Source organism: Gambusia affinis, linkage group LG08 (genome assembly GCF_019740435.1).
Source record: "Gambusia affinis linkage group LG08, SWU_Gaff_1.0, whole genome shotgun sequence".
In the NCBI taxonomy this organism is placed as follows: domain Eukaryota; kingdom Metazoa; phylum Chordata; class Actinopteri; order Cyprinodontiformes; family Poeciliidae; genus Gambusia; species Gambusia affinis.
In genome coordinates, this window is record NC_057875.1 from 26,122,207 (window position 1) to 26,135,130 (window position 12,924).

Sequence of the window (12,924 nt, forward strand, 5' to 3'; positions counted from 1 at the left end):
TCTCCATCATTAACACATTTAGCAGGGAGTACATGGGGATAATTGACAGCGCTAAGATCCGCCTCCTGGTTCCGATTGGTTGCTTTTGGTCGTGAGTGGTTAATTTCCTCAGACGGCAGGAGCAGCTCAGGGTGGAGGAGGAGGAGATTGATCTTTTCACAGAATATTTGTCTTGTGACAAACTGTCACAACTTGGCGACAGTTTGAACAAACATGCCAAAAGACATATTTGCAAAAGTTATTGACAAGCAGACTTTTATTTTCATGTCAGGCGATTTCCATTTTATTTTTGCACGTTGCTGGTTTTATCCTTGACATGGAGCAAATTTGCAGGGACGTGTGCAAAGTATCTGGATGAACAACGCTGCTAGAGACAAACGGTTCTGTACGACACGCATGTTTTAATCGTACAGAACTGAAATATGCAGTTCTGTTCCTACAGCATTTAAGATGTGCTGCAGAAACCTACATGTTGTACCAAATGTGTGTGTGTTTACACATGAAAATGACCAATTTTCCAGAGTTGAACTTTGCTGGGCAGCTTGAAGAGCCAAACTTTTAAAACATATGTTCTAAACCCACAAGTTTCACAATCATCCTTTAGAAAGTGACAAAACATCCCTTAACCCGTAAAGCTCTAATGAAGACAATGTGAAAGTGATCCTTTGGTTCCAAAGCTACAGATAATCCCCCGTTTCTAATGATGTGTTACACAAGCATTTAGCTCGCTGCAGTTCCAGGGTAACATTTCAGAGGGTCTGAATCACTCGCTGAGGAAACCAGAGGGAGTGATGACCAGAGATGCAAGCCAGATTTATTGTTTCGATCCACTGTGAATGCAGCGTTGGGCGGGTTAGGATCTGAATGGGGGTCGGAGTGTGTGTGGGGGGGCGGGGGGGACAGCTCAGCACGCAAAGCTGCATATGACTCATGATTGCAGAATGCGATGGAACAGGAAATATAATTTCTAATTACGATTTTTTTTTATGTCGGAAGGCTAACAATACTAAACATGCTATTTTGGAAACACATTCAAGGGCCCCTCGGGAGGCGGGTGGGGGGGCATCACTTGGAACTGAGGGAGACGATGTGTGATGAAGCATCTTGGAAATGAAATCTGAATTCGCTCTGCTTGTTGCCTTCGTCCAAGTTGAGAGAACAGAAACAAAAAAAAAGGCAAAAAACCCCAAAACGTAGCAACTATTTGCAGACGGGTGAAAAATCTAACACCCAACGGCGATGAAGAGATTAACGACCATTACCTTAAAACGAGGGAGTATGAGATGGTGATTATGTTTGACGTTAGTGGCCAGTGGGATGTATAAAGCAGATGTAAAGTCTGAAAAACAGAGAAGGGTCCAATCTCCAAGCTAAATGTCGTTTTTGATGCCTCGTGAGTCTCAGAGGAGTTTTGTTGAGTGTTCAGGAAGTCGTAGCGACTTTCAACCTGTCACAATGTGACCTCATGTGTTCACATGGTACTTAAGGTAGGTAGGTAGATACTTAATCTTAGACATTGAACGCTGAACAAAGCTGGTTCCACAATTAAACGCACTGCAAATAAGCCATGTGAACACCACAATAAAATAAAACAAACACTTATTGCTCAATAGAAACACGTATTATACATTCCAGCAAGTAAACGAACCAACAAATCAGACCAGAGCTTCAGAAGCTTTTTGCATTAGCATGAGAAAGTACAGAATGTACGGAAGCATGAAAGAAAAAGACGATTGTTTACTCCCAAAGAAAAATATCATTATAGTTTAACGAGGAGGAAGAAAAACAAACTAGCATGCAAAGTTTTTTTTTTGCCTGTGTTGTCTTGTATTGGATACGCTGTGAGGACATTTTCCTAACACAAACTTTAAGAAAATGTCCTAGAGTGTGTGTTAGTGCCCAGTGAGGACTCACTGCTCTTAAGAGGAAGTTCTGCTTGGCGTTAGGGTTCAGGACTAAGATGTGAACCCAGTTTAAGTTAGGTTTAGTATTAGGCATGGTAATGATTAGGTTATGGGTGAGAGTCTGGGTTTGGCTAGAGAGACGTTGCATGTTATTGCTTACGTCCAGAAATTTCACACATGCACACAACGCTGAAGAGCAAACAGACGATTCATTTACTTGCTATCCATAAACGCTCTGCCGCTGTGGAACAATTACTTCAAAATGAAAACTGGAGATGGAACATGTGTATGTTCATTCATGTCAGAAACACAGCAAAGGGAAAACAACACGTAACAACCGTTAAAGAGCAACTCAAAACTACTCGCAGCCTTTTGGGCTACGTGACCTGTTGCCATAGAAACTGACTGACGAGAGCTCCACTAGTGTATCAGGATTCAACACCAAACATCACACAGACATTTCCCACACAAAACACAGAACATTCAGTCTGTTGCAGTTTTATGTTCTCAGGCTTAATTTTTATTTTGCGATTATTAATAAGTGATTGCCTGACTAGCTAATTTAAGTAACTAATTAGCTAAAGACCTCTGCTACTGATCCATTACAGAGTTAGTGTGTGGGTTGCCTTCTTTTTTCTTTTATTTATTTAACAAACACAGAATTCTGCAGCACATCTTTATGTTAAGTCTGTCATAGTCAAGCTAGCATAGCTGATCTACTTTCCCTTGCTATTAAAAAAAAAAAAATTAAAATACAGAATTGTTGTAAGTTGTAAGTCAATACACAGTCATCAGTTTTATGGAAGTACAAGGATGTGTATGTGTGTGTGTGTGTGTGGGTGTGTGCGTGTTGTGTGTGTGTGTGTATGTGTGTGTGCGTGTGCGTGGGTGTGTGTGTGTGTGTGTGTGTGGTTGTGACGGTGTGAGGTGCAGAATGTCTGTCGGTGCAGAAAGGCATGTTTTTAGTGAATGTGGTCGGGAACCTACTGTTTCTGACCACAAGGCTCCCATTGGTCAACACTAATGTTGCTTTTCAACCAGTACTCAACGAGACGCCAATGTCGATCACTGTCGCAGACTTCTCTGACAGGCGCTGAAATTTCTGGCAATCAGAATCTGCTTCCCGTCCTGCCTGACCTCAGGTGGAATGCTAGGACTCTCCAAATGGATCCCTGGTGAGTTTTGCACTTTCAACACAACAAAAAGACAAACCAGAAACAAGTTTCACTGATTCCTCTTAAAATATGCCGGTCGCTCCTAGGAGTCATGGAGTTTCGAAAGCCGTGTCAGATCGCCTAAAGCTACATTTCAAAGCTAATCCTTCGTGAACTAAATTTACAGAATGACCGCTGGGGGGGAATTTAAGGACTTCTTATTTATTTTTAACCTTTCTCTCTTAGATTTGGGGTTTAAAGGACATACTTCTCCTTACACACCTAAAGCAAGTCTGTATTTCACATTTCATGTGTCATATGTAAACCCAAACAAATCTGCTAATGTCCACAAATCATTTTCCTAAATAAAACCACACACTGTCATCTCCTAATGTTCCTATTCTACAGTAGTTGTCTGCAGCAGGGACTCATTTTGCTTTGTTTGAGCCGAATGAACGACAAGTTGTAAATCATTATTTTGCCACGGCCATATAGACGTATTACATAAATTAAAATATGAATTCCAATGAAGCTCATCTTTCAGACTAAAAGCACCTTCTGAAAATAACATACTTTTCTACAAGCCAACATTTTTTAGTCTACTGCAACATCCCAATCATCAATGTCATCTTTTTAATTAGCTGTACTTAAGGATTGAAAATGTCCCCGTGTAACTTGTTCTATTTAACGTGTTTCACTGAGTTTTCAAAATAAAGGTTTCAGTGATCTTGTAGTTTTTTGAATGTGAGTGTTTGGAAAGAGTGTTCACATTAGCAGTGTATTCACATTTATTTAACTGTAGATGAATTAAACCCTCACAAGTAAAACAGGAACCATGTTTAGAAAAGTCAGACTTCAAGCTACTTCCATTCACTACCAATCTGATATGTGACCTCTGCACAACTCCATGACGTAAAGCAGATGTTTTTAGTAACGCTGCTGTTTGGACCGCATTAGGACAAAAATGACTTTCTGCTTGGAAATTCCTGACAGAATTCATCTGAATTACAGTTTTTGCCAAGTTTATCTGCTCACCATGTTGGTTCACTTCAAGAAGGCTGGGCTTTTAAATATCTGGGTAAGATCCTGGACTGTTAGGTCTCTATGCAGATACTCTTAGAAAACAAATTATTTGGGAGGTTGGTTTGGAAACTGCAACTCAGAGGAGGAGCTTCATCCATAGAGACCTGCTGATGCTTTTTTTCAGAGCCAGTAGAGGAAACCGCCATGTTTCAGTCTACAGAAAGGTCTAACTTTAAACCCAGTCTGTACTGACTGAGTCTGTTTGATAAAGTATTAAGATTTTTCCTTTTCTAGGAACATCTGGGCTAACGTAAAAACAAGAGATTAAAATGATTGCCTCAGCTAAACAGTCCAGGCTATTATTTCTCTGTCAGAATATGTGCAACATCGTTTTTCCCTCGGGCAAATTGGTATTTTCCACTCGACGATTCCTGAACTTGTAGCTCTCCAGCAAAAAAGGAAAAACACACGCACGACATTTGTTTATTTCTCTCGTTGTTTTCTGCATTGTTTTTCGGAAAAAATAAGAAAAAAAAAGACGCAGAGGAATGTTTGGGCTGCCTGTCTGGAAAAAAAGAGGCATTTTGAGAAAATGCTCTTTCAGAGCAAAGAGAGAAAGAGAGAAAAATCTTCTGTCACATTCCAGAGCAGCCGAGTTAATGAGAGCCTCACACTTCCTGTACATCATTCCCCAAAGTAATAAAAACACTGGATGAAATGTGGAACTATAAATAGTCTCAAAGTAACTAATAATATCACACGTTGGCTGACTGCCAGTGTTGAGCTCATGCTGTTGTTCTACTGACCCTTCGGTGTGGAAATCCGCCGCAGCTTCATCCAAAGAAAACTACTCTGCCTCTGTTTCTTTTTTTAACAATGAAATCAGTTCATGCAGAAACACTGAAAAGTCCATTTTTAAAATCTAACCAGTTTGTACTGGTTTGCACTGTTTGGGTTACATAAAGTTCTGAAGCTCATGATCAACATGCAGAACATACAACTAAGAATCTGGACGGCATCCAAGCACAGAGTGTAGCGCTGTGCTCCTCTGACGTTGTTCGTCTGTATTAAAACCAGTAGCTCACCTGTTACATAAAGCTGCACTTTTTAGCGTTTATAAAAATATTATTTTAGGTATTTTTCTAAACTGTCACCATGTAGTGAAAGTAAGGTATGAGACACATAATCTGTGAATTAGTTTTTTTTTTTTTTTAGCTTCCTAGCTTTTTTCCATTGCTAACTGGAAACAACCAATCAGAGCCAGGAGGCGTGACTTAGCGGTGTTAATCATAGCCGCTAACTAGCCTTAGTGAATGCTAAGGCTAGTTAGCATAGCTACCGATGAATAAACTGTTGCTTCGGTAAGTTGTTTCTGCGCCGGGTAAGCACTACACATTTAGCAGCGAGTACACGAGGATGATTGACAGCGCTAGGTCCCGCCCTCTGTCTCTGATTGGTAGTTTTTGAGGTGCATTTCTTCGGACAGCAGTAATAGAAGTCTGCTGGCCAGTGGTGACTAGCATTGGTTTTGGCTGTTGTCGACACATTGCACTAAATCTTAAATGTGTGCATGACGTTTAAAAGAAAAAATGACACAATGATTTACTACTAATTGTCAACATGACAGCAATTAGATAGCAAGGTCAGAAAAAAAGTTTTAACAAAATAAAATAGTGAAGAAGAAGGACGTAGGTCAGTTATGCTAAGCTTGACTTTGACAACTTAGAACATTTTGATTTGTTATTGAGTTTGATGTATTTCGGTTCAGTAAAAAACAAAAAACGCGACTCAGACGCCAACTCAGATCATCAGTAGAACAGCTGTTTAAATTAGCTAATCAGCCACTGCTGTAGATCAGCTAACAGCAGTGGTAGCAGAACTAAAGCAACTTAAACATCAAGCCTGAAAACAAAAAGCTGCAATGGACTGAATGTTTTCTTTGTGCAGGAAAAGGTTTGCATGTTTTTTGGTGCTGAATTGTGATACATTAGTGGCGTTATCAGTTGCTATGGCAATGTCTGAGCCTAGCGTTGCCAGAAATTCAACGACTGGTTTTTTGGCGTCATTTCACCTGCTCTGTGGCGCTCTGCGATAAATTGATAATACCGACAACTCCAGGTTTCATTTTGTCAACAGAATTATTCTACCGCGACAACAGATGTAAAAGAAAAGCGCAAAATTTCCAGATGTAAATAATAACATGCAACCTGTCCGTATATATCCATGTGAAATAAAGAGCTCTTTGTCAAAGTGGCTCCTTAAAGTATGAAAAACAAAGAGAATTCCACTTGTGCTTTTTGTTTTTTTCTGTTTAGTCTACCAATAAAAAAATGTCAACTTTAGCAAAGCAATGTTTCACTGATATAACATGATAATTGTGACACCTGCTGCAAACTTTGACTTTATGGAAGGCTAAAATAACAGTAGCTTGGACAACAAGCGGCACATTTATGTAGAGGAGCATTATTTGAAAGCAAATGCTATAAAAGTAATTCTCTCTCACACACACAGTTTGTGCACAAAACTATTTTTGTACACCAACCACTTCTGACTCCATGACCAATGTGTATTTTAAGGGATATCAATACTTTTGCATGGCGCTGTACCACATTTATCCTTTTATTATCTTGTGTTTCTTAGCTTGCAATGATTAATGTGAAGATTTTGACTATTTTCTTTAATAAAACCTCTAACCGTTCCATTTTTAGGAAGTTGAACCAGTCAGTGCCAGAACTTCCCTATGGTGTAAAAGTCAAACTCCTAAGAAACTTGGAAGTCACTAGTCGCACCGTCAAACTGACACCGTCATGCTTTCACTCATAAACCTCTTTTAAACTATTACTAGTGACACAGAGCTCCATGATTTTACAGATGTTTTGGGTTTGCGATAAAGTCACGATGACACGACTTTCCTTGATTCTGAGAGCTGTAACTTTTCCTCCAGCCATCATATACAGTTTCCTCTGCCTTTCTCTGTCTACATGTGAGCATTTCCACTTCAGTAACCTATTTCTCTAGCAATGAATTAAAATTAATTGCTAGAGAAATATCTTCACCAACGTGTCCTCAACAGTTCGATCAATTTAACAAGAAACTACTGGATCACCCACATACTTTTGTGAACAAAAAAGTCATTTCATGTGCTAACGTAATCATGATTTATTTCTTTTATGTCTGGAAAACGTTTGGGTATGAAAGACAAATCAGTCAACGACATGATTGAGGATTAATTTTACGCATCTACAGAGCACCACCAGCGAAGACAGGGACTAAAAAAGTCAGATCTTTGATCTCGATGAAAACAACTGAGACTGTCTGCATGTTTGGAGCCTGCAGCTGGCTTGGTTGAGTCGCAAAGAGCCAATGATAAGAGAAGCCCACCCTGCGGGGACAAATAACTCGCCATGCTTTGGTCTTGTGGTGAAGATGGAACATGTGTTTGCTGAAGGTTATTTAGTGCCAGCAGAGCAGCAAACATTTGTTGCAGGCCAAAACAGCGAAATCTGTTCTGCCAAAAAAACCTCGGTGTTGGTTCGGTTGAGGTGAACTCTGCTGCGGTGCGAGTGCAAATGTGAACGCCAAGCGGACCAGAGATCACACCAAAAGCAGCAAGGCATTCTGGGTAAATATAACTTAAACAGGCGTATGAGTCCAGTGTCAGTGGGAGAACAAAAGACAAAAGAGAAATCCCACAACTGCTAATAACTAACTGATATCTTCCACGAAGAAGAAAGTTACGCTCAACGTCTTCTTCAGTGGTTTTGTTTCCTTCAGTGGTTCTTGGTGCAGCGCCACCACAGGCGAGGAGACAAACTGATTTTTTTTTTTTAAGGTTTTGAATCGTTGGATGCAGTACAGTGTGAAAGTTGAGTTTCTTACTTCTTCCTACTCCATTTTGAGAATGTTAAGATTATTATGGTACAAAAATATGTCTTCTGCATTCCTTGTTCTTGTTCATGGTTTTATACTACTATCAGGTTTGAAATAAAGTTTCATTTCATTTCATTTCAAAATGCACTGCAGCAGCTGGAAATGTCACAAATGTTTCAATTTTGGTCCCCAATCAAACAGAGTCCACCGGACTATCAGGTGGAAAACATCCTTAATCTTTGTCAATCACAGCTTTGTTTTCTTTGCGTGTTGACTTCTCAGTGATCCTAAAAACTAGTCTCGCTTTGAAACACATGTTAGCTTTAGGCCATGGTGAACCCACAATGACCTAAATAATCTGATTTTGGACTGAAACTTTGAGTTTTATTTCAAAGTGTTTGGCAGAGAACGGACTGACAGTAGGAGATTCCAGTGTGTTAGCTTTTAGCAAGACCGACACCAGCAATTACAGAGGTCTTGATGCCCAGATCATTTTTAGTAGCTAGGATGCTACAGCTCACAGTAAACTGAGGACATTTTGGATTGATCAAAATAAAATTAAATAAAAAAGAGTAAAAATAAAAAAGTGGGTTACTGATGATCAATACCATCACAGCAGAAATGGTTTTCCTGTTATTGTGCACCTCTGGTTACATTTAATGTTATGATCTGTGTGACTCGGCACCATCAAGTTGATTTGTACCATCATTATTTAGATCCGCTGGCCTTAATTTTGCCGTCCCCCCCGGGGGCTCTGGTCGAACTCTAATCCCATGTTGTGATTTTCTTTTTTCACTGGTATTTTTGAAAAACCTTCACACTGATTTGGATGTTGAGCTGACTAAATGATTTCTTCTGGCCCTTCTGGCTCTCGTCATCTGTTTTGATCAGTTCCCATGTCAACGGGATAACTGCTTGCATAGGAGAGCAGCTGACTGAGCTGCATGCAAAAAAAAAAAAAAGCCATCTTACTCCAGAGTAATGCTCTTATGTAATGCTTTTAAGAAAGGTGAGAGTTTAGATCAGATGAGCCCTAGGATCTCAAGACTCTCCCTTTTCCTAAAATTACAATGACTCTGTACAGTTATAACCAAGTACACCAATTTTTACTTTAAGTTGGTAAAACATATGTTTTATGTCATAAATAGTATAGATTATGACAGAACCCGTATTATTATTTTGGGTGAGAAAAAAAGCTCTCCTCCAGAGACTGTTGCCTGGTTCACATTGCAAAATGTTAAAAATTATTGATCAATTTTTATGTGTGTGAGAGACGATACACACCATAAAAAGTGTGTGGTGTGGAGCCACATGGCAGGAGCAACACACACCACACACAAACTCACTCACTGTCAGATTCTGTGTGAAATCTGTCAGTCAGATTTCAAAATTTGTCGAGACCCAACGTGAGTTCAGAGTAAGCGAACATGGCCGACTGGGAAGAAGCAATGGCGATAGTAGAGTGTGTGGGTCATATTTATCAAAGAAAAACAGCACAAAGACTTCTCTAACATCCACCGGACGTTCAGGTGAGTCGTGGCAGATGCTTCTTCTGAGAATTTTGGATTCCCTGTCTGTGTTTCTGTCACTGTGCTTTCTGACGGACGGTTGGGATTAGCGTGGTATTCTGTGGATTTTAAACCATAACCGCTAGAAACGATCTTAAATTAATGCTGTTTTAATACGATTTTATTGTTTTATTTACTATTGTTGTGGGCGGAGGCAGTGAGGAGCATACTTTAGCTGATGTGCTAATAGCAGAGATCTTTTTTTTGTTTTTGTTTTTTTTGTTCAGTGTTTTTGCTAACTTTGAAAAAAGTTAGCACACGTAGCTTCCCTTAAATCACTTTTGCTAATTTACTTGACTGTTTTGTAAGCTTTAGCAGGTGAAGTTGAACATTTGTGTTGAAGTTTTGGTTATCGACTGTTCTTCAAGTAGTCAGACGGTTTAGTCTTGCTCTTTTCCAAAAAAGTCTCTTCTTGAAATACAACCAGACAGGTAGGTCTGCAATAATACATTTATCCCTTATGAGGGTGATGTACACACTTGTTGTATCACTGACAATGTAAATATGAACATCAATGGGTTTTACACTTTAGCATTAGCTTCTGCTAAATACCTCATTGGTATTTAGCAATAGTCTATGACTAGTGCTTTAGGGTGGTTAGCACAACAAACTTTTGGGATAGCAGCCATCACTCTCTGCTACCTGGAGTAAAACTTCAGTGAACATTCATTCTGTCACCTGCTAACAAATAGCAGCTAATGGAGAGATGTAGTTTGTGTGAATTGATCAGCTTAAAGCTTGTTTTCCTGGGGCGTGCTGTGGTGGCGTAGGGGATAGCACGACCCACATTTGGTAGGCCTTGAGTCCTCGACGCGGCCGGCGCGGGTTCGATTCCCGGACCCGGCGACATTTGCCGCATGTCTTCGTTCCCCCTTCCTGTCAGCCTACTGCCATATAAGGGACACTAGAGCCCACAAAAAGACCCCCTGGAGGGGGGAGGAAAAAAAAAGCTTGTGTTTCTAATATTTGCAGTGCGTGCAGTTTCCATAACGACAAAGAGCTAATTTATACATAATGCAGTCTGTGTGGAAATTTAAAATCACACCTGACTGAATCAGAGGGAAGCTTAGCCATTTGAAACACTCATTTACACTCTGAATTCACCAGACACATGCAGAAACAACTGAGAGAAAGAAAAGTTCTTTATGTTTTAATCACAATGAAAAGCTTCTGTCAGGACAGACTCTCATCAGGGTTTTACTGTGGTGCAGTGAAAGCAGAAGAATATATACTTATTAAAATTTCAGAATGAAAATCTGAATATGTAGACCAACTTTTCTTTCCTTTCCCTGTAACCCACACTAAAATCCAATGAAGTCGCTTGCCTTCAGAAACCACCTAGTTAGTAACTCTATACACAGTAAATCCACTTGCTAAGGATTGTATTAGATGACTAAAACCAAGAAACACAGCAAACGGAGGAAGAATAAAGTTAAGGAGAAGTTTAAAGCAGGTATAAATTTAAAAACACACCAAGCTTTGGACTGTCCACCATGTACAATCTGTCATCCATGTTTTTATTCTAATTCAGAGCACTTTACATGTTGAGATTTACATGTAAAGTGTGTTGTAGATCAAATTCTATTATCAATATTGTGAAAACAGAAACGGCTTGGCAAAAACATGGGCTGAAGAAGTTAACAGGCTTGGAAAGAACAGATTGATCAAACAACCAGCCCATGATAACTCTGGCGGAGTTGCAAGTAAAGATCAGGTGGAAGAATCTGTTGACAAATCTGGCCTTTATGCAACACTGGCAAGAAGAACGGCGTTGTTAAAAAGTAGTCATGTGGGGCTGCCAGGTGCCACGTCAGGCCCAGTCAGTGTACTGTTCAATTCGTCAATCGATTGACTGATTGAACCGTATGTCGTTCAAGGCGGCACCTTCATTCTATAGAGATACTTTAGTTTCCCTCGTTTAGCAGTGAGAGAAAAAAAAAGAAAGGAGACTCAAGAATCTGGTTAATGTTCACCTCAGAACAGAAAAGCAAATCACAACCTTCACTTGACAGCTATGTGCAAATGCAATTGTGCAATCACAGGAAATGCCCAAGAAATACAATGAAATGTGTAGATGTAAAGACTTTGAGGGGCATAAATACTTCATAGTCACCATAAATTAGGAGTCCAGCAATAGATAGGCCTTGATTTTCTTAATATTGGGAGACTGATCTAATTTTGATGTGTCAAGATATAAAGGGCTTTATAAACAAAATATTTTATTACTTACACGTGAAGCCGATCTTATCTACTTTGGGAAAGATCTAGATGTACTGTTCTCTTCTGAGAGAGGTTTGACCAACAGATCCGCTCCTCACAAGGTCACATCTGGAGGTTTGCAGTGAATCTTTCTCTATTCGACTAAAGTCGTAATCGGCAGGTCGGTCTTCTTAAAGATCGGTAAGATCGGCCAGAAAACCACCACAGTTGGTGCACTCCTACTGTAAATGTCAATGAACTTTACAAAGGCCAAAGTGTGAAAGGCATGCTATTCTGGTAACATCTCAGAGCAGGACAAAAAAAAAAGAGCAATAACTTTGATGAAGTCATGATTCCCACAAACTATCGCTCATGCCATTTGTGGGTCCGCCTGCAGCAGTCGGTCTCTGCATGTTTCTGGTCTGAGTGTCTTCGTGAGGGGTGGACGGGGTTGACATGAACTGTCAAGCAGTCCCTCCCACTGGGTCTGGCATTCAGGTACAGCTCCCTCCCTCCTCTTATAAAGCCCCTCATGTCAGCAATGTAATCTTCAGACTTCAACCCATGGCAAAGCCTTTACAGCATTGAAGAAAGAAAAAAAAAAAACTTCACTTATAATAGACTTTGATTCCTCTATATCACGTCCCAAGAAAGACTCTGTGGTGAGTAACACTTTGTGGATTTTAAATTCTAAATATTAAGAATGTTAAATCTAGAAGCTGTAAAGAGTCCTAACTTGTTCATCTCGAGGAAACTAAATGCAGTTACTGCATGTTCTGATTGACAGCTTCGAGCCGAAATGAGATTGTCTCTCCACACTGTGATGTGCTGCTGTGTTTTCACCACTGTGGTCCCACTAATCAGAGGGGACCCTGTGGAGCCCCACGGCGCCCTGAAGAAAAGGTGAGCTGCCTCATAAACAAGCAGCAGAAGACATTTTATTCACAAGATGGTTGCTCATATATTAGGAAATAAATTAAGCTGAATAATTGGACTTAATGGCTTGATTTTTTTTGGGGGGGGGAGGAGGGTACCCTGGGGGGAACCTTTCAATATCTGTTAAGATTCTTGTGCTATTGGAGATAGATGTGTTACTTTGACTGGTAAATGATGTCGCTCCCTCCTGTTTCTGTAAATGTTTGCTGCAGGTTCAGGGAATGGCTGCAGAGCCACACCCAGCTGAGTGCAGCTGCAGAGCGGACCTCT